Consider the following 17,314-nt stretch of genomic DNA (forward strand, 5'->3'; position numbering starts at 1 on the left):
AGCACAAGGGAACTCTCATCTGGGGACAACAACTGCAGGGAGAACACATATTTTCAGATGAACATGGGAGGGCAGAAGGCTGCCTAATACTGAAGCACCCCCAAACAACAAACCAAATGCAACAACTAGTGCAAGCATTCCTGGGGGAAGTTCTGCAGAAGACGGATTTGCATACGGTGATGTCATCCAAGCAGTGGGTCAAAGTTGGCTTCAACCCTCATCTGCATTTGAAAAGAGAAAAGGGGCGTGCAGGGCATGGCGGCCTTTTGCGGTGCTTGGATGACCCCTAGTTCGCATTAAACACCTCCACCCTCCTTTGGTGTGGGGCTCATGTTGGCCATGCCCCATCCCCTGAAGCATTCAAGCTGATTTCTTGCAGCAGCTGGGCACTGTAACAGCTCCAGAGCTGCTCTGTAAGGCAAGTAAAAGGGTGTGGGCCCTGCAGCACTACCTGTAGTTTGCATTGTGCATTGGAAGGCACAAAGTAAGCAGACGGGAGGAGAAGTCAGGATAGTGCACAAGGGTATAGAAGGGAGCGGTTGAAGAAAAGAGAAGTGGAAACAGACAGCAAACTAGGCTGGAGAGAGACCTGAGACAAAGAGATCTGAATTATACGAGAGCCGACCAGGGGAAACACAAATTATGCAGTCAAGTTTCCCACATTTGGGGAAATCGCAGGGGCAGCACACCCAGAGTGCAATGGGTGAGCCTTGCCCTGGGAGAAGCACCTTCATGATCATAGTATCTCACCTGGCAGGTAAGTAGGAGTTGGGCTAGAGCTGGGGAGGGTCGCTGTTCGGGCACCCCCCTGTCAAGTGAAAGAGATCCAACTGAGGCAGCACAAGGGAACTCTCGAAAGAAGAACAAGGCTAGAGGAAGATCTGAGACAAAGAAATCTGACTTTTACCAGAGCTGACCAGAGGAAAGCACAAACACAGTCCCCCACTACCACAAATAATGCAGTCGAGTTTCCCACATTTGGGAAAATCACAGGGGTCAGCATACCCAGAATGCAATGAATGAACCTCACCCTGGGAGAACAATCTTCATGACCATGGTATCTCCTATGCAAAATAAGTATGATTTGGGATAGGGCTGGTGAGGGCAGCTGCTCAGGCACATCTCTGTCAAGTAAAGGAGATTCAACTGAGGCAGCACAAGTGAACTCTCATCTGGGGACAACAACTGCAGGGAGACCACATCTTTTCAGATGAACATGGGAGGGCGGAAGGCTGCCTAATACTGAAGCACCATCAAATATCAAACCATATGCAACAACTAGTACAAGCACTCCTGGGGGAAGGTCTGCAGCAGACGGATTTGCATACGGTGATGTTATCCAAGCAGTGGGCCAAAGTTGACTGGAACCCTCATCTGCATATGAAAAGAGAAAAGGGGCATGCAGGGCATGGCGGCCTTTTGCAGTGCTTGGATGACCCCTAGTTCGCATTAAACACCTCCCCCCTCCTTTGGTGTGGGGCTCATGTTGGCCATGCCCCATCCCCTGAAGCATTCAAGCTGATTTCTTGCAGCAGCTGGGCACTGTAACAGCTCCAGAGCTGCTCTGTAAGGCAAGTAAAAGGGTGTGGGCCCTGCAGCACTACCTGTAGTTTGCATTGTGCATTGGAAGGCACAAAGTAAGCAGACGGGAGGAGAAGTCAGGATAGTGCACAAGGGTATAGAAGGGAGCGGCTGAAGAAAAGAGAAGTGGAAACAGACAGCAAACTAGGCTGGAGAGAGACCTGAGACAAATAGATCTGAATTATACGAGAGCCGACCAGGGGAAACACAAATTATGCAGTCAAGTTTCCCACATTTGGGGAAATCGCAGGGGCAGCACACCCAGAGTGCAATGGGTGAGCCTTGCCCTGGGAGAAGCACCTTCATGATCATAGTATCTCACCTGGCAGGTAAGTAGGAGTTGGGCTAGAGCTGGGGAGGGTCGCTGCTCGGGTACCCCCCTGTCAAGTGAAGGAGATCCAACTGAGGCAGCACAATGGAACTCTCGAAAGAAGAACAAGGCTAGAGGAAAATCTGAGACAAAGAAATCTGACTTTTACCAGAGCTGACCAGAGGAAAGCACAAACACAGTCCCCCACTACCACAAATAATGCAGTCAAGTTTCCCACATTTGGGGAAATCACAGGGGTCAGCATACCCAAAATGCAATGAATGAACCTCACCCTGGGAGAACAATCTTCATGACCATGGTATCTCCTATGCAAAATAAGTATGATTTGGAATAGGGCTGGGGAGGGCCGCTGCTCATGCACATCTCTGTCAAGTAAAGGAGATTCAACTGAGGCAGCACAAGGGAACTCTCATCTGGGGACAACAACTGCAGGGAGAACACATATTTTCAGATGAACATGGGAGGGCAGAAGGCTGCCTAATACTGAAGCACCCCCAAACAACAAACCAAATGCAACAACTAGTGCAAGCATTCCTGGGGGAAGTTCTGCAGAAGACGGATTTGCATACGGTGATGTCATCCAAGCAGTGGGTCAAAGTTGGCTTCAACCCTCATCTGCATATGAAAAGAGAAAAGGGGCGTGCAGGGCATGGCGGCCTTTTGTGGTGCTTGGATGACCCCTAGTTCGCATTAAACACCTCCACCCTCCTTTGGTGTGGGGCTCATGTTGGCCATGCCCCATCCCCTGAAGCATTCAAGCTGATTTCTTGCAGCAGCTGGGCACTGTAACAGCTCCAGAGCTGCTCTGTAAGGCAAGTAAAAGGGTGTGGGCCCTGCAGCACTACCTGTAGTTTGCATTGTGCATTGGAAGGCACAAAGTAAGCAGACGGGAGGAGAAGTCAGGATAGTGCACAAGGGTATAGAAGGGAGCGGTTGAAGAAAAGAGAAGTGGAAACAGACAGCAAACTAGGCTGGAGAGAGATCTGAGACAAAGAGATCTGAATTATACGAGAGCCGACCAGGGGAAACACAAATTATGCAGTCAAGTTTCCCACATTTGGGGAAATCGCAGGGGCAGCACACCCAGAGTGCAATGGGTGAGCCTTGCCCTGGGAGAAGCACCTTCATGATCATAGTATCTCACCTGGCAGGTAAGTAGGAGTTGGGCTAGAGCTGGGGAGGGTCGCTGTTCGGGCACCCCCCTGTCAAGTGAAAGAGATCCAACTGAGGCAGCACAAGGGAACTCTCGATAGAAGAACAAGGCTAGAGGAAGATCTGAGACAAAGAAATCTGACTTTTACCAGAGCTGACCAGAGGAAAGCACAAACACAGTCCCCCACTACCACAAATAATGCAGTCGAGTTTCCCACATTTGGGAAAATCACAGGGGTCAGCATACCCAGAATGCAATGAATGAACCTCACCCTGGGAGAACAATCTTCATGACCATGGTATCTCCTATGCAAAATAAGTATGATTTGGGATAGGGCTGGTGAGGGCCGCTGCTCAGGCACATCTCTGTCAAGTAAAGGAGATTCAACTGAGGCAGCACAAGGGAACTCTCATCTGGGGACAACAACTGCAGGGAGACCACATCTTTTCAGATGAACATGGGAGGGCGGAAGGCTGCCTAATACTGAAGCACCATCAAATATCAAACCATATGCAACAACTAGTACAAGCACTCCTTGGGGAAGGTCTGCAGCAGACGGATTTGCATACGGTGATGTTATCCAAGCAGTGGGCCAAAGTTGACTGGAACCCTCATCTGCATATGAAAAGAGAAAAGGGGCATGCAGGGCATGGCGGCCTTTTGCAGTGCTTGGATGACCCCTAGTTCCCATTAAACACCCCCACCCTCCTTTGGTGTGGGGCTCATGTTGGCCATGCCCCATCCCCTGAAGCATTCAAGCTGATTTCTTGCAGCAGCTGGGCACTGTAACAGCTCCAGAGCTGTTCTGTAAGGCAAGTAAAAGGGTGTGGGCCCTGCAGCACCACCTGTTGTTCGCATTGTGCGTTGGAAGGCACAAATTAAGCAGACGGGAGGAGAAGTCAGGATAGTGCGCAAGGGCATACTTTTCTCTTAGTCCGGGGGCAAGGCTTCAAAATGGGGTCTGCAACGGAGGAGACACAGGGGGCGTGGTCACAGCAGCTTTTCTCTAAAGCCTGCACCAGCAGGAGCCTACACCATTTTTTATGATCACGCTGAACTGCAGTGCGACTGCAATTACAGCATGGTCAAGAAGGGAGGCGTCATGCTGGGTGGCCATGCCCTGTCACTGTGCAGGAGCCAGCACAGCTCACACACTAGTCCCCGGGTGCAGCCCCCAACCCCCGGGACACCCGGAGCAACAAAATGTAGATTCAGGCCACCAGGCCACGCCCCTACCTATGAAACCATGCCTCCTTTTTACCATTGCGCTGTTTATCTGCGCGCACTGCATTACAATCTCCCTCGCTACCTTTCTGGGTGTCACCAGTGATAGTGACACCTCTGCCATGCTTGTAGCAGCTGGTCCTAAGATCTACGCCTCAAGCCCTGAGTGTTTGCCCTTGTGACTTGTTGATCATCATAGCGAAGCAGATGCTTACAGAAAACTGCAGGGGCTTAGATTGAAAATAAAAAAAATTGATGGGTATAAGGTAGAGAGGAGCGGGTTCGGTTCTCCGAGAACCGAATTCCCCACGAACTCCACGTGGTTTACACTGGTCCGAGGCAGGCTCGGTTGTTCCCGCCTGACTCGGAAAACCTGAACAAGGGAAAATGTCATCATCCCGCTGTCGGATTCTTGCGAGATTCGGATTCCATATAAAGAGCTGCGCGTTGCTGCCATTTTTACTCGTGCATTGAAGAGAGAGCGGAGAGGACGTGGCTATGTTCTCTCAGTGGAAATCTCAATATCAGTGCTCAGTATCAGTGGTTACTTATTGCTGCTCAGTAATACTAGTAGTGTGTCTCTCCTGCTCAGTGTCAGTTCTCAGTAGTATCCTCATCAGTGCTCAGTATCACTGCTCATTGTCTTGTGCTGCATTGTGGTGCTCAGCATACTACAGTACATTACTAATAGTCCAGTGCTGCATCTTGCTGCTCAGTGTCAGTTCTAGTATCCTCATCAGTGCTCACTATCACTGCTCATTGCATTGTGGTGTTCTGTATACTACAGTAACATAGTAATATAGTATATATAGAGGAGCGGGTTCGGTTCTCCAAGAACCGAATTCCCGACGAACTCCACGTGGTTTACACTGGTCCGTGGCAGGCTCGGTTGTTCCCGCCTGACTATGAAAACCTGAACAAGGGAAAATGTCATCATCCCGCTGTCAGATTCTCGCGAGATTCGGATTCCATATAAAGAGCTGCGCGTTGCCGCCATTTTTACTCGTGCATTGAAGAGAGAGCGGAGAGGACGTGGCTATGTTCTCTCAGTGGAAATCTCAATATCAGTGCCCAGTATCAGTGGTTACTTATTGCTGCTCAGTAATACTAGTAGTGTGTCTCTCCTGCTCAGTGTCAGTTCTCAGTAGTATCCTCATCAGTGCTCAGTATCACTGCTCATTGTCTTGTGCTGCATTGTGGTGCTCAGCATACAACAGTACATTACTAATAGTCCAGTGCTGCATCTTGCTGCTCATGTTGGCTATGCCCCAGCCCCTGAAGCATTCAAGCTGATTTCTTGCAGCAGCTGGGCACTGTAACAGCTCCAGAGCTGCTCTGTAAGGCAAGTAAAAGGGTGTTGGCCCTGCAGCACTACCTGTAGTTTGCATTGTGCGTTGGAAGGCACAAAGTAAGCAGACAGGAGAAGTCAGGAGAGTGCACAAGGGCATAGAAGGCAGGGGCTCAAGAAAAGAGAAGTGGAAACAGACAGCAAACTAGGCTGGAGAGAGACCTGAGACAAAGAGATCTGAATTATACGAGTAGCCGACCAGAGGAAACACAAATTATGCAGTCAAGTGTCCCACATTTGGGGAAATCGTAGGAGCAGCACACCCAGAGTGCAATGGGTGAGCCTTGCCCTGGTAGAAGCACCTTCCTGATCATAGTATCTCACTTGGCAGGTAAGTAGGAGTTGGGCTTGAGCTGGGGAGGGTCGCTGCTCGGGCACCCCCCTGTCAAGTGAAGGAGATCCAACTGAGGCAGCACAAGGAAACTCTCAAAAAAAGAACAAGGCTAGAGGAAGATCTGAGACAAAGAAATCTGACTTTTACCAGAGCTGACCAGAGGAAAGCACAAACACAGTCCCCCACTACCACAAATAATGCAGTCGAGTTTCCCACATTTGGGGAAATCACAGGGGTCAGCATACCCAGAATGCAATGAATGAACCTCACCCTGGGAGAACAATCTTCATGACCATGGTATCTCCTATGCAAAATAAGTATGATTTGGGATAGGGCTGGGGAGGGCCGCTGCTCAGGCACATCTCTTTCAAGTAAAGGAGATTCAACTGAGGCAGCACAAGGGAACTCTCATCTGGGGACAACAACTGCAGGGAGAACACATATTTTCAGATGAACATGGGAGAGCTGAAGGCTGCCTAATACTGAAGCACCCCAAACAACAAACCAAATGCAACAACTAGTACAAGCATTCCTGGAGGAAGGTCTGCAGAAGACGGATTTGCATACGGTGATGTCATCCAAGCAGTGGGCCAAAGTTGGCTGGAACCCTCATCTGCATATGAAAAGAGAAAAGGGGTATGCAGGGCATGGCGGCCTTTTGCGGCGCTTGGATGACCCTTAGTTCGCATTAAACACCTCCACCCTCCGTCGGTGTGGGGCTCATGTTGGCTATGCCCCAGCCCCTGAAGCATTCAAGCTGATTTCTTGCAGCAGCTGGGCACTGTAACAGCTCCAGAGCTGCTCTGAAAGGCAAGTAAAAGGGTGTGGGCCCTGCAGCACTACCTGTAGTTTGCATTGTGCGTTGGAAGGCACAAAGTAAGCAGACAGGAGAAGTCAGGAGAGTGCACAAGGGCATAGAAGGCAGCGGCTCAAGAAAAGAGAAGTGGAAACAGACAGCAAACTAGGCTGGAGAGAGACCTGAGACAAAGAGATCTGAATTATACGAGTAGCCGACTAGAGGAAACACAAATTATGCAGTCAAGTGTCCCACATTTGGGGAAATCGTAGGAGCAGCACACCCAGAGTGCAATGGGTGAGCCTTGCCCTGGGAGAAGCACCTTCCTGATCATAGTATCTCACCTGGCAGGTAAGTAGGAGTTGGGCTAGAGATGGGGAGGGTCGCTGCTCGGGCACCCCCCTGTCAAGTGAAGGAGATCCAACTGAGGCAGCACAAGGAAACTCTCGAAAAAAGAACAAGGCTAGAGGAAGATCTGAGACAAAGAAATCTGTCTTTTACCAGAGCTGACCAGAGGAAAGCACAAACACAGTCCCCCACTACCACAATTAATGCAGTCGAGTTTCCCACATTTGGGGAAATCACAGGGGTCAGCATACCCAGAATGCAATGAATGAACCTCACCCTGGGAGAACAATCTTCATGACCATGGAAACTTCTATGCAAAATAAGTATGATTTGGGATAGGGCTGGGGAGGGCCGCTGCTCAGGCACATCTCTGTCAAGTAAAGGAGATTCAACTGAGGCAGCACAAGGGAACTCTCATCTGGGGACAACAACTGCAGGGAGAACACATATTTTCAGATGAACATGGGAGGGCAGAAGGCTGCCTAATACTGAAGCACCCCCAAACAACAAACCAAATGTAACAACTAGTAAAAGCATTCCTGGGAGAAGGTCTGCAGAAGACGGATTTGCATACGGTGATGTCATCCAAGCAGTGGGCCAAAGTTGGCTGGAACCCTCATCTGCATATGAAAAGAGAAAAGGGTTATGCAGGGCATGGCGGCCTTTTGCGGTGCTTGGATGACCCCTAGTTCGCATTAAATACCTCCACCCTCCTTCGGTGTGGGGCTCATGTTGGCTATGCCCCAGCCCCTGAAGCATTCAAGCTGATTTCTTGCAGCAGCTGGGCACTGTAACAGCTCCAGAGCTGCTCTGTACGGCAAGTAAAAGGGTGTGGGCCCTGCAGCACTACCTGTAGTTCGCATTGTGCGTTGGAAGGCACAAAGTAAGCAGACGGGAGAAGTCAGGATAGTGCGCAAGGGCATAGAAGGGAGCGGCTCAAGAAAACAGAAGTGGAAACAGACAGCAAACTAGGCTGGAGAGAGACCTGAGACAAAGAGATCTGAATTATACGAGAGCCGACCAGGGGAAACACAAATTATGCTGTCAAGTTTCCCACATTTGGGGAAATCGCAGGAGCAGCACACCCAGAGTGCAATGGGTGAGCCTTGCCCTGGGAGAAGCACCTTCATGATCATAGTATCTCACCTGGCAGGTATGTAGGAGTTGGGCTAGAGCTGGGGAGGGTCGCTGCTCGGGTACCCCCCTGTCAAGTGAAGGAGGTCAAACTGAGGCAGCACAATGGAACTCTCGAAAGAAGAACAAGGCTAGAGGAAGATCTGAGACAAAGAAATCTGACTTTTACCAGAGCTGACCAGAGGAAAACACAAACGCAGTCCCCCACTACCACAAATAATGCAGTTGAGTTTCCCACATTTGGGGAAATCACAGGGGTCAGCATACCCAGAATGCAATGAATGAACCTCACCCTGGGAGAACAATCTTTATGACCATGGTATCTCCTATGCAAAATAAGTATGATTTGAGATAGGGCTGGGGAGGGCCGCTGCTCAGGCACATCTCTGTCAAGTAAAGGAGATTCAACTGAGGCAGCACAAGGGAACTCTCATCTGGGGACAACAACTGCCGGGAGAACACATATTTTCAGATGAACATGGGAGGGCAGAAGGCTGCCTAATACTGAAGCACGCCCAAACAACAAACCAAATGCAACAACTAGTACAAGCATTCCTGGGAGAAGGTCTGCAGAAGACGGATTTGCATACGGTGATGTCATCCAAGCAGTGGGCCAAAGTTGGCTGGAACCCTCATCTGCATATGTTGAAGATACAATTTGTGAATTGCATTTAACACTATCTCCCTTTCCTGGGGAGAAGATGGTAGGGCCGATTTGAAAAACCGGCGAGGAGGCACCTCTTCGAATTTCAGCTTGTAACCCTGAGAAACAATTTCTATTGCCTAGGGATCCACCTGCGAATGAACCCAGATGTGGCTGAAAACTCGAAGACGTGCCCCCAACTGGGCGGACTCCTTTAGCGGAGCCCCAGCGTCATGCGGTGGATTTTGTAGAGGCCGGGGAGGACTTCTGTTCCTGGGAACTAGCTGTGTTGTGCAGCTTCTTCCCTCTGCCCTTACCTCTGGCAAGAAAGGACGCACCTCGTACTTTCTTGTTTCTCTGTGATCGAAAGGACTGTATTTGATAATGTGGTGCTTTCTTAGGCTGTGAGGGAATATAAGGCAAAAAATTTGATTTACCAGCTGTAGCTGTGGAGACTAGGTCCGAGAGACCTTCCCCAAACAATTCCTCACCCCTGTAAGGTAAAACCTCCATATGCCTTTTTGAGTCGGCATCACCTGTCCATTGCCGGGTCCATAGGACTCGTCTAGCAGAAATCGACATAGCGTTTATTCTAGAACCCAGTAGACTAATGTCACTTTGAGCATCTCTCATATATAGGACAGCATCTTTTATATGCCCTATGGTCAATAACATAGCATCCTTATCTAGGGTCTCAATCTCTGCTGATAAGGTATCTGTCCATGCTGCCACCGCGCTACAACCCCGGCCGACGCAATTGCCGGTCTGAGTAAGGTACCAGAATGTGTGTAAATGGACTTTAGGGTAACCTCCTGCTTGCGGTCAGCAGGGTCCCTGATGGTAGCCGTATCCTGGGATGGCAGCGCTACCTTTTTGGATAAGCGTGTCAATGCTTTATCCACCCTAGGGGAGGATTCCCACCGTATCCTGTCCATTGGCGGGAAAGGATACGCCATAAGAATCCTTTTGGGAATCTGCAGCTTTTTGTCTGGAGATTCCCAAGCTTTTTCACATAATTCGTTCAACTCATGTGAGGAGGGAAAGGTTATCTCAGGTTTCTTTCCCTTATACATGTGTACCCTCGTGTCAGGGACAGGGGACTCTGTGATGTGCAAAACATCTTTTATTGCAATAATCATATATCGAATACATTTAGCCAATTTTGGCTGTAACTTTGCATCATCGTAGTCGACACTGGAGTCAGAATCTGTGTCGGTATCTGTGTCAACTATTTGGGATAGTGGGCGCTTTTGAGACCCCGAAGGTCCCTGCGACATAGGGACAGGCATGGGTTGACTCCCTGACTGTTCCCTAGCTTCAGCTTTGTCTAATCTCTTGTGTAATAAGTTTACATTAGCACTTAAAACATTCCACATATCCATCCAGTCAGGTGTCGGCGTTGTCGATGGAGACACCACATTAATTTGCTCCTGCTCCTCTCTAGGAGAGCCTTCTACCTCAGACATGTCGACACACGTGTACCGACACACCATACACTCAGGGAATCCTCTTATCTGAGGACAGTTCCCCAACAAGGCCCTTTGGAGAGACAGAGAGAGAGAGTATGCCAGCACACCCCCCAGCGCTATATGACCCAGGAAAAAAACACAATAATTTTATGTTTACCCAGTAGCGCTGTATTTCCATATATATATGCGCCTAATTATGTGCCCCCCTCTTCTTTAAGACCCTCTTTCTACCGTGGTATAAGCAGGGGAGAGTCCGTGGAGCTTCCCCTCAGCGGTGCTGTGGAGAAAATGGCGCTGGTGAGTGCTGAGGGAGAAGCCCCACCCCCTCAGCGACGGGCTTCTGTCCCGCTCAAATATAGTAAAAAAATGGCGGGGGCTCTTATATATATATATATACAGTGCCTAGCTGCATATATATTTATTTTGCCAAAGAGAGGTCTATATTGCTGCCCAGGGCGTCCCCCCTGCGCCCTTCACCCTTACACTGACTGCCGTGTGTGAGGTGTATTGGAGCAATGGAGCACAGCTTTACTGCTGTGCGTTACCTCAGTGAAGATCATGAAGTCTTCCGCCGCCTCTGAAGTCTTCTTTTCTTCTCATACTCACCCGGCTTCTATCTTCCGGCTCTGCGAGGGGGACGGCGGCGCGGCTCTGGGACGGACGGCGAGGGTGAGACCTGCGTACCGATCCCTCTGGAGCTAATGCTGTACAGTAGCCTAAGAAGCAGAGCCTATCAACTCACAGAAGTAGGTGTGCATCTCTCCCCTCCGCCCCTCGATGCAGGGAGTCTGTTGCCAGCAGGCTCCCTGAAAATAAAAAAATCTAACAAATATACTTTCTGTCAGGAAACTCAGGAGAGCTCCCTGAAAAGCACCCAGTCTCCTCTGGGCACAGTAGTAAACTGAGGTCTGGAGGAGGGGCATAGAGGGAGGAGCCAGTGCACACCCAGATCTAAAGTCTTTCTTAAAGTGCCCATGTCTCCTGCGGAGCCCGTCTATCCCCCATGGTCCTTACGGAATCCCCAGCATCCTCTAGGACGTAAGAGAAAAATTATGCTGGCAGAAAAATCCAATTGAGTGATTAAACAGCTCCAGAGCTGCTCTGTAAGGCAAGTAAAAGGGTGTGGGCCCTGCAGCACTACCTGTAGTTTGCATTGTGCATTGGAAGCCTAGTTTGCTGTCTGTTTCCACTTCTTTTTTCTTGAGCCCCTCCCGTCTATACCCTTGTGCACTATCCTGACTTCTCCTCCCGTCTGCTTACTTTGTGCCTTCCAATGCACAATGCAAACTACAGGTAGTGCTGCAGGGCCCACACCCTTTTACTTGCCTTACAGAGCAGCTCTTGAGCTGTTACAGTGCCCAGCTGCTGCAAGAAATCAGCGTGAATGCTTCAGGGGCTGGGGCATGGCCAACATGAGCCCCACACCGAAGGAGGGTGGGGGTGTTTAATGCGAACTAGGGGTCTCGCACAATGCGAACTACAGGTATTGCTGCAGGGCCCACACCCTTTTACTTGCCTTACAGAGCAGCTCTGGAGCTGTTACAGTGCCCAGCTGCTGCAAGAAATCAGCTTGAATCCTTCAGGGGCTGGGGCATAGCCAACATGAGCCCCACACCGACGGAGGGTGGAGGTGTTTAATGCGAACTAGGGGTCATCCAAGTGCCGCAAAAGGCCGCCATGCCCTGCACACCCCTTTTCTCTTTTCATATGCAGACGAGGGTTGAAGCCAACTTTGACCCACTGCTTGGATGACATCGCCATATGCAAATCCATCTGCTGCAGGCCTTCCCCCAGGAATGCTTGCACTAGTTGTTGCATTTGGTTTGTTGTTTGGGGGTGCTTCAGTATTAGGCAGCCTTCTGCCCTCCCATGTTCATCTGAAAATATGTGTTCTCCCTGCAGTTGTTGTCCCCAGATGAGAGTTCCCTTGTGCTGCCTCAGTTGAATCTCCTTTACTTGACAGAGATGTGCCTGAGCAGCGGCCCTCCCCAGCCCTATCCCAAATCATACTTATTTTGCATAGGAGATACCATGGTCATGAAGACTGTTCTCCCAGGGTGCGGTTCATTCATTGCATTCTGGGTATGCTGACCTCTGTGATTTCCCCAAATGTGGGAAACTCGACTGCATTATTTAATGCGAACTAGGGGTCATCCAAGCACCGCAAAAGGCCGCCATGCCCTGCATACCCCTTTTCTCTTTTCATAAGCAGACGAGGTTTGAAGCCAACTTTGACACAATGCTTGGATGACATCACTTGCTGCCTTTCCAATGAAGCAAGTTTAATTTAATAATAGGTGAAAAACCATCCCTACAAAGGTGTTAATCAGATACTTGGCTTTGTGGACACTTTTCAGAGCACAAATTTGTTAGCATAAAAATAAAGCCAGAAAATGAAGAGCTGTTTAATCACTCAATTGGATTTTTCTGCCAGCATATTTCTTTTTCTCTGCAACCCACTGCTAAATTGTGCTTCCTAGCTGTTTTTATAAAATCACTGAATCAAATCTAACTCTGATTACATCAGAGAAGGCCAGGTACCCTACACCATAACAGGGGGTTTGAAATTTTGACTTGTCTACTTAAAGATCACCAAAATCTGATAACAAGGTCAATTAAGTCCCTGGGTGGGATTGAACCACCAACCTTTTGGTTAATAGCCTTACACACTAACTGATTGCGCCACAGCGACACTTTGCAAAAGTACATACTGACAAAGGCTAATAAGCATTCATCTAGAACGATTCCTAGAAACATTTTAAAAAGTCAATAATGTGGAGAGTTTTTGTAAGATGTTTCTTCCATCAACCAATGAAGAAACACATTGGTACTTTCCCATGATGAGTGAGTGCTTCAGGATCTTTTGCACTTACATGTGCAGCAGAGTACTGTAATGGAAGCATGCTGGGTCCATAACCCAGAGGTAGGCATATTGAAACTATCCTCTGCTATATGCATTTTTTTTTGTTAATTAAAGTAATCCAAAACTGGGATTGATATTTTTGCTCTTTTATTTTTACTTAAAGTACAATAACTTTTACCATTTTAATTTGTTTTAATAGTATATTGACAGTATTGTTTTCTTTCAAAAATCCAATTAATTTTCTTTACCCGATTATTAAAATGGTAATTGACAAAAACAAACTACATTGTCACCAGAAGAGCAATACAAAATGTACAAGTGATATATTAAAATCATCTTTCCAGCTTGAATTTCAATGATGCATTGGGGCAACGATTTTGTGAGAAACATCTTCACCCTTAAATAAAGATTTTCTTAATTCCTTACCTGTGTGCTAATTAGATATCACCTTGTTTTCACATTAAACAGACTTCCACATGAGAAAACAGCAAAGATGCAGTGGCGTTAATGTTTCCTGGTGTCAACCTGTATTATTTCCGTAGATATTGAAATGAGGATGCATCTTGCTGCCTTTCCAATGAAGCAAGTTTAATTTAGTAATAGGTGAAAAACCATCCCTACAAAGATGTTAATCAGATACTTGGCTTTGTGGACACTTTTCAGAGAACAAATTTGTAATCATAAAAATAAAGCCAGAAAATGAAGAGCTGTTTAATCACTCAATTGGATTTTTCTGCCAGCATTTTTCTTTTTCTCTGCAACCCACTGCTAAATTGTGCTTCCTAGCTGTTTTTTTATAAAATCACTTAATCAAATCTAACTCTGATTACATCAGAGAAGGCCAGGTACCCTATACCATAAGAGGGGGTTTGCAATTTTGACTTGTCTACTTAAATATCACCAAAATGTGATCACAAGGTCAATTACGTCCCTGGGTGGGATTGAACCACCAACCTTTTGATAAATAGCTGAACACACTAACCGATTGCGCCACAGAGACACTTTGCAAAAAGCACATACTGACAAAGACTAATAAGCATTCATCTAGAACGTTTCCTAGAAAAACTTTAAAAAGTCAATAATCTGGAGAGTTTTTGTAAGATGTTTCTTCCATCAACCAACGAAGAAACACATTGGTACTTTCCCATGATGAGTGAGTGCTTCAGGATCTCTTGCACTTACATGTGCAGCAGAGTACTGCAATGGAAAAATGCTGGGCCCATAACCCAGAGGTAGGCAGATTGAAACTATCCTCTGCTATATGCATTTTTTTTGTTAATTAAAGTAATCCAAAACTGGGATTGATATTTTTGCTCTTTTATTTTTACTTAAAGTACAATAACTTTTACCATTTTAATTTGTTTTAATAGTATATTGACAGTATTGTTTTCTTTCAAAAATCCAATTAATTTTCTTTACCCGATTATTAAAATGGTAATTGACAAAAACAAACTACATTGTCACCAGAAGAGCAATACAAAATGTACAAGTGATATATTAAAATCATCTTTCCAGCTTGAATTTCAATGATGCATTGGGGCAACGATTTTGTGAGAAACATCTTCACCCTTAAATAAAGATTTTCTTAATTCCTTACCTGTGTGCTAATTAGATATCACCTTGTTTTCACATTAAACAGACTTCCACATGAGAAAGCAGCAAGGATGCAGTGGCGTTAATGTTTCCTGGTGTCAACCTGTATTATTTCAGTAGATATTGAAATGAGGATACATCTTGCTGCCTTTCCAATGAAGCAAGTTTAATTTAGTAATAGGTGAAAAACCATCCCTACAAATATGTTAATCAGATACTTGGCTTTGTGGACACTTTTCAGAGAACAAATTAGTTAGCATAAAAATAAAGCCAGAAAATGAAGAGCTGTTTAAACACTCAATTGGATTTTTGTGCCAGCATATTTCTTTTTCTCTGCAACCCACTGCCAAATTGTGCTTCCTAGCTGTTTTTATAAAATCACTGAATCAAATCTAACTCTGATTACATCAGAGAAGGCCAGGTACCCTACACCATAACAGGGGGTTTGAAATTTTGACTTGTCTACTTAAAGATCACCAAAATCTGATAACAAGGTCAATTAAATCCCTGGGTGGGATTGAACAACCAACCTTTTGGTTAATAGCCTTACACACTAACTGATTGCGCCACAGCTACACTTAGCAAAAGTACATACTGACAAAGGCTAATAAGCATTCATCTAGAACGATTCCTAGAAACATTTTAAAAAGTCAATAATGTGGAGAGTTTTTGTAAGATGTTTCTTCCATCAACCAATGAAGAAACACATTGGTACTTTCCCATGATAAGTGAGTGCTTCAGGACCTCTTGCACTTACATGTGCAGCAGAGTACTGTAATGGAAGCATGCTGGGTCCATAACCCAGAGGTAGGCAAATTGAAACTATCCTCTGCTATATGCATTTTTTTTTGTTAATTAAAGTAATCCAAAACTGGGATTGATATTTTTGCTCTTTTATTTTTACTTAAAGTACAATAACTTTTACCATTTTAATTTGTTTTAATAGTATATTGACAGTATTGTTTTCTTTCAAAAATCCACTTAATTTTCTTTACCCGATTATTAAAATGGTAATTGACAAAAACAAACTACATTGTCACCAGAAGAGCAATACAAAATGTACAAGTGATATATTAAAATCATCTTTCCAGCTTGAATTTCAATGATGCATTGGGGCAACGATTTTGTGAGAAACATCTTCACCCTTAAATAAAGATTTTCTTAATTCCTTACCTGTGTGCTAATTAGATATCACCTTGTTTTCACATTAAACAGACTTCCACATGCGAAAGCAGCAAGGATGCAGTGGCGTTAATGTTTCCTGGTGTCAACCTGTATTATTTCAGTAGACATTGAAATGAAGATGCATCTTGCTGCCTTTCCAATGAAGCAAGTTTAATTTAGTAATAGGTGAAAAACCATCCCTACAAAGGTGTTAATCAGAGACTTGTCTTTGTGGACACTTTTCAGAGAACAAATTTGTTAGTATAAAAATAAAGCCAGAAAATGAAGAGCTGTTTAATCACTCAATTGGATTTTTCTGCCAGCATATTTCTTTTTCTCTGCAACCCACTGCTAAATTGTTCTTCCTAGCTGTTTTTATAAAATCACTGAATCAAATCTAACTCTGATTACATTAGAGAAGGCCAGGTACCCTACACCATAACAGGGGGTTTGAAATTTTGACTTGTCTACTTAAAGATCACCAAAATCTGATAACAAGGTCAATTAAGTACCTGGGTGGGATTGAACCACCAACCTTTTGGTTAATAGCCTTACACACTAACTGATTGCGCCAAAACAACACTTTGCAAAAGAACATACTGACAAAGGCTAATAAGCATTCATCTAGAACGATTCCTAGAAACATTTTAAAAAGTCAATAATGTGGAGAGTTTTTGTAAGATGTTTCTTCCATCAACCAATGAAGAAACACATTGGTACTTTCCCATGATAAGTGAGTGCTTCAGGACCTCTTGCACTTACATGTGCAACAGAGTACTGTAATGGAAGCATGCTGGGTCCATAACCCAGAGGTAGGCAGATTGAAACTATCCTCTGCTATATGCATTTTTTTTTGTTAATTAAAGTAATCCAAAACTGGGATTGATATTTTTGCTCTTTTATTTTTACTTAAAGTACAATAACTTTTACCATTTTAATTTGTTTTAATAGTATATTGACAGTATTGTTTTCTTTCAAAAATCCAATTAATTTTCTTTACCCGATTATTAAAATGGTAATTGACAAAAACAAACTACATTGTCACCAGAAGAGCAATACAAAATGTACAAGTGATATATTAAAATCATCTTTCCAGCTTGAATTTCAATGATGCATTGGGGCAACGATTTTGTGAGAAACATCTTCACCCTTAAATAAAGATTTTCTTAATTCCTTACCTGTGTGCTAATTAGATATCACCTTGTTTTCACATTAAACAGACTTCCACATGCGAAAGCAGCAAGGATGCAGTGGCGTTAATGTTTCCTGGTGTCAACCTGTATTATTTCAGTAGACATTGAAATGAGGATGCATCTTGCTGCCTTTCCAATGA

The 17,314-nt window shown here is 45.7% G+C and overlaps 12 non-coding genes and 1 pseudogene across 12 annotated transcripts; 1 reads left to right on the forward strand and 12 right to left on the reverse strand.

The window, feature by feature from the left end:
- Positions 1–602: 602 nt before the first annotated feature.
- Positions 603–765, reverse strand: LOC134998177 (U1 spliceosomal RNA). Its single transcript, XR_010200486.1, has one exon. It is a non-coding gene; the product is annotated as a U1 spliceosomal RNA (small nuclear RNA).
- Positions 766–917: 152 nt separating this feature from the next.
- LOC134998238 (U1 spliceosomal RNA) lies at positions 918–1,081 on the reverse strand. The gene has a single exon (XR_010200533.1). It is a non-coding gene; the product is annotated as a U1 spliceosomal RNA (small nuclear RNA).
- Positions 1,082–1,755: 674 nt separating this feature from the next.
- Positions 1,756–1,918, reverse strand: LOC134998180 (U1 spliceosomal RNA). Its single transcript, XR_010200489.1, has one exon. It is a non-coding gene; the product is annotated as a U1 spliceosomal RNA (small nuclear RNA).
- A 152-nt stretch (positions 1,919–2,070) lies between these two features.
- Positions 2,071–2,234, reverse strand: LOC134998249 (U1 spliceosomal RNA). The gene has a single exon (XR_010200544.1). It is a non-coding gene; the product is annotated as a U1 spliceosomal RNA (small nuclear RNA).
- A 674-nt stretch (positions 2,235–2,908) lies between these two features.
- Positions 2,909–3,071, reverse strand: LOC134998178 (U1 spliceosomal RNA). The gene has a single exon (XR_010200487.1). It is a non-coding gene; the product is annotated as a U1 spliceosomal RNA (small nuclear RNA).
- Positions 3,072–3,223: 152 nt separating this feature from the next.
- LOC134998239 (U1 spliceosomal RNA) lies at positions 3,224–3,387 on the reverse strand. Its single transcript, XR_010200534.1, has one exon. It is a non-coding gene; the product is annotated as a U1 spliceosomal RNA (small nuclear RNA).
- Positions 3,388–5,812: 2,425 nt separating this feature from the next.
- On the reverse strand, positions 5,813–5,976 carry LOC134998220 (U1 spliceosomal RNA). Its single transcript, XR_010200518.1, has one exon. It is a non-coding gene; the product is annotated as a U1 spliceosomal RNA (small nuclear RNA).
- A 152-nt stretch (positions 5,977–6,128) lies between these two features.
- LOC134998182 (U1 spliceosomal RNA) lies at positions 6,129–6,292 on the reverse strand. Its single transcript, XR_010200491.1, has one exon. It is a non-coding gene; the product is annotated as a U1 spliceosomal RNA (small nuclear RNA).
- A 670-nt stretch (positions 6,293–6,962) lies between these two features.
- LOC134998202 (U1 spliceosomal RNA) lies at positions 6,963–7,126 on the reverse strand. The gene has a single exon (XR_010200509.1). It is a non-coding gene; the product is annotated as a U1 spliceosomal RNA (small nuclear RNA).
- A 152-nt stretch (positions 7,127–7,278) lies between these two features.
- On the reverse strand, positions 7,279–7,442 carry LOC134998274 (U1 spliceosomal RNA). The gene has a single exon (XR_010200568.1). It is a non-coding gene; the product is annotated as a U1 spliceosomal RNA (small nuclear RNA).
- Positions 7,443–8,113: 671 nt separating this feature from the next.
- On the reverse strand, positions 8,114–8,276 carry LOC134998213 (U1 spliceosomal RNA). Its single transcript, XR_010200513.1, has one exon. It is a non-coding gene; the product is annotated as a U1 spliceosomal RNA (small nuclear RNA).
- A 152-nt stretch (positions 8,277–8,428) lies between these two features.
- Positions 8,429–8,592, reverse strand: LOC134998193 (U1 spliceosomal RNA). Its single transcript, XR_010200502.1, has one exon. It is a non-coding gene; the product is annotated as a U1 spliceosomal RNA (small nuclear RNA).
- Positions 8,593–12,367: 3,775 nt separating this feature from the next.
- On the forward strand, positions 12,368–12,546 carry LOC134998224 (U1 spliceosomal RNA; annotated as a pseudogene).
- The last annotated feature ends 4,768 nt before the right edge of the window (positions 12,547–17,314 follow it).

Source organism: Pseudophryne corroboree, unplaced genomic scaffold, assembly GCF_028390025.1.
Source record: "Pseudophryne corroboree isolate aPseCor3 unplaced genomic scaffold, aPseCor3.hap2 scaffold_1479, whole genome shotgun sequence".
Taxonomy (NCBI): domain Eukaryota; kingdom Metazoa; phylum Chordata; class Amphibia; order Anura; family Myobatrachidae; genus Pseudophryne; species Pseudophryne corroboree.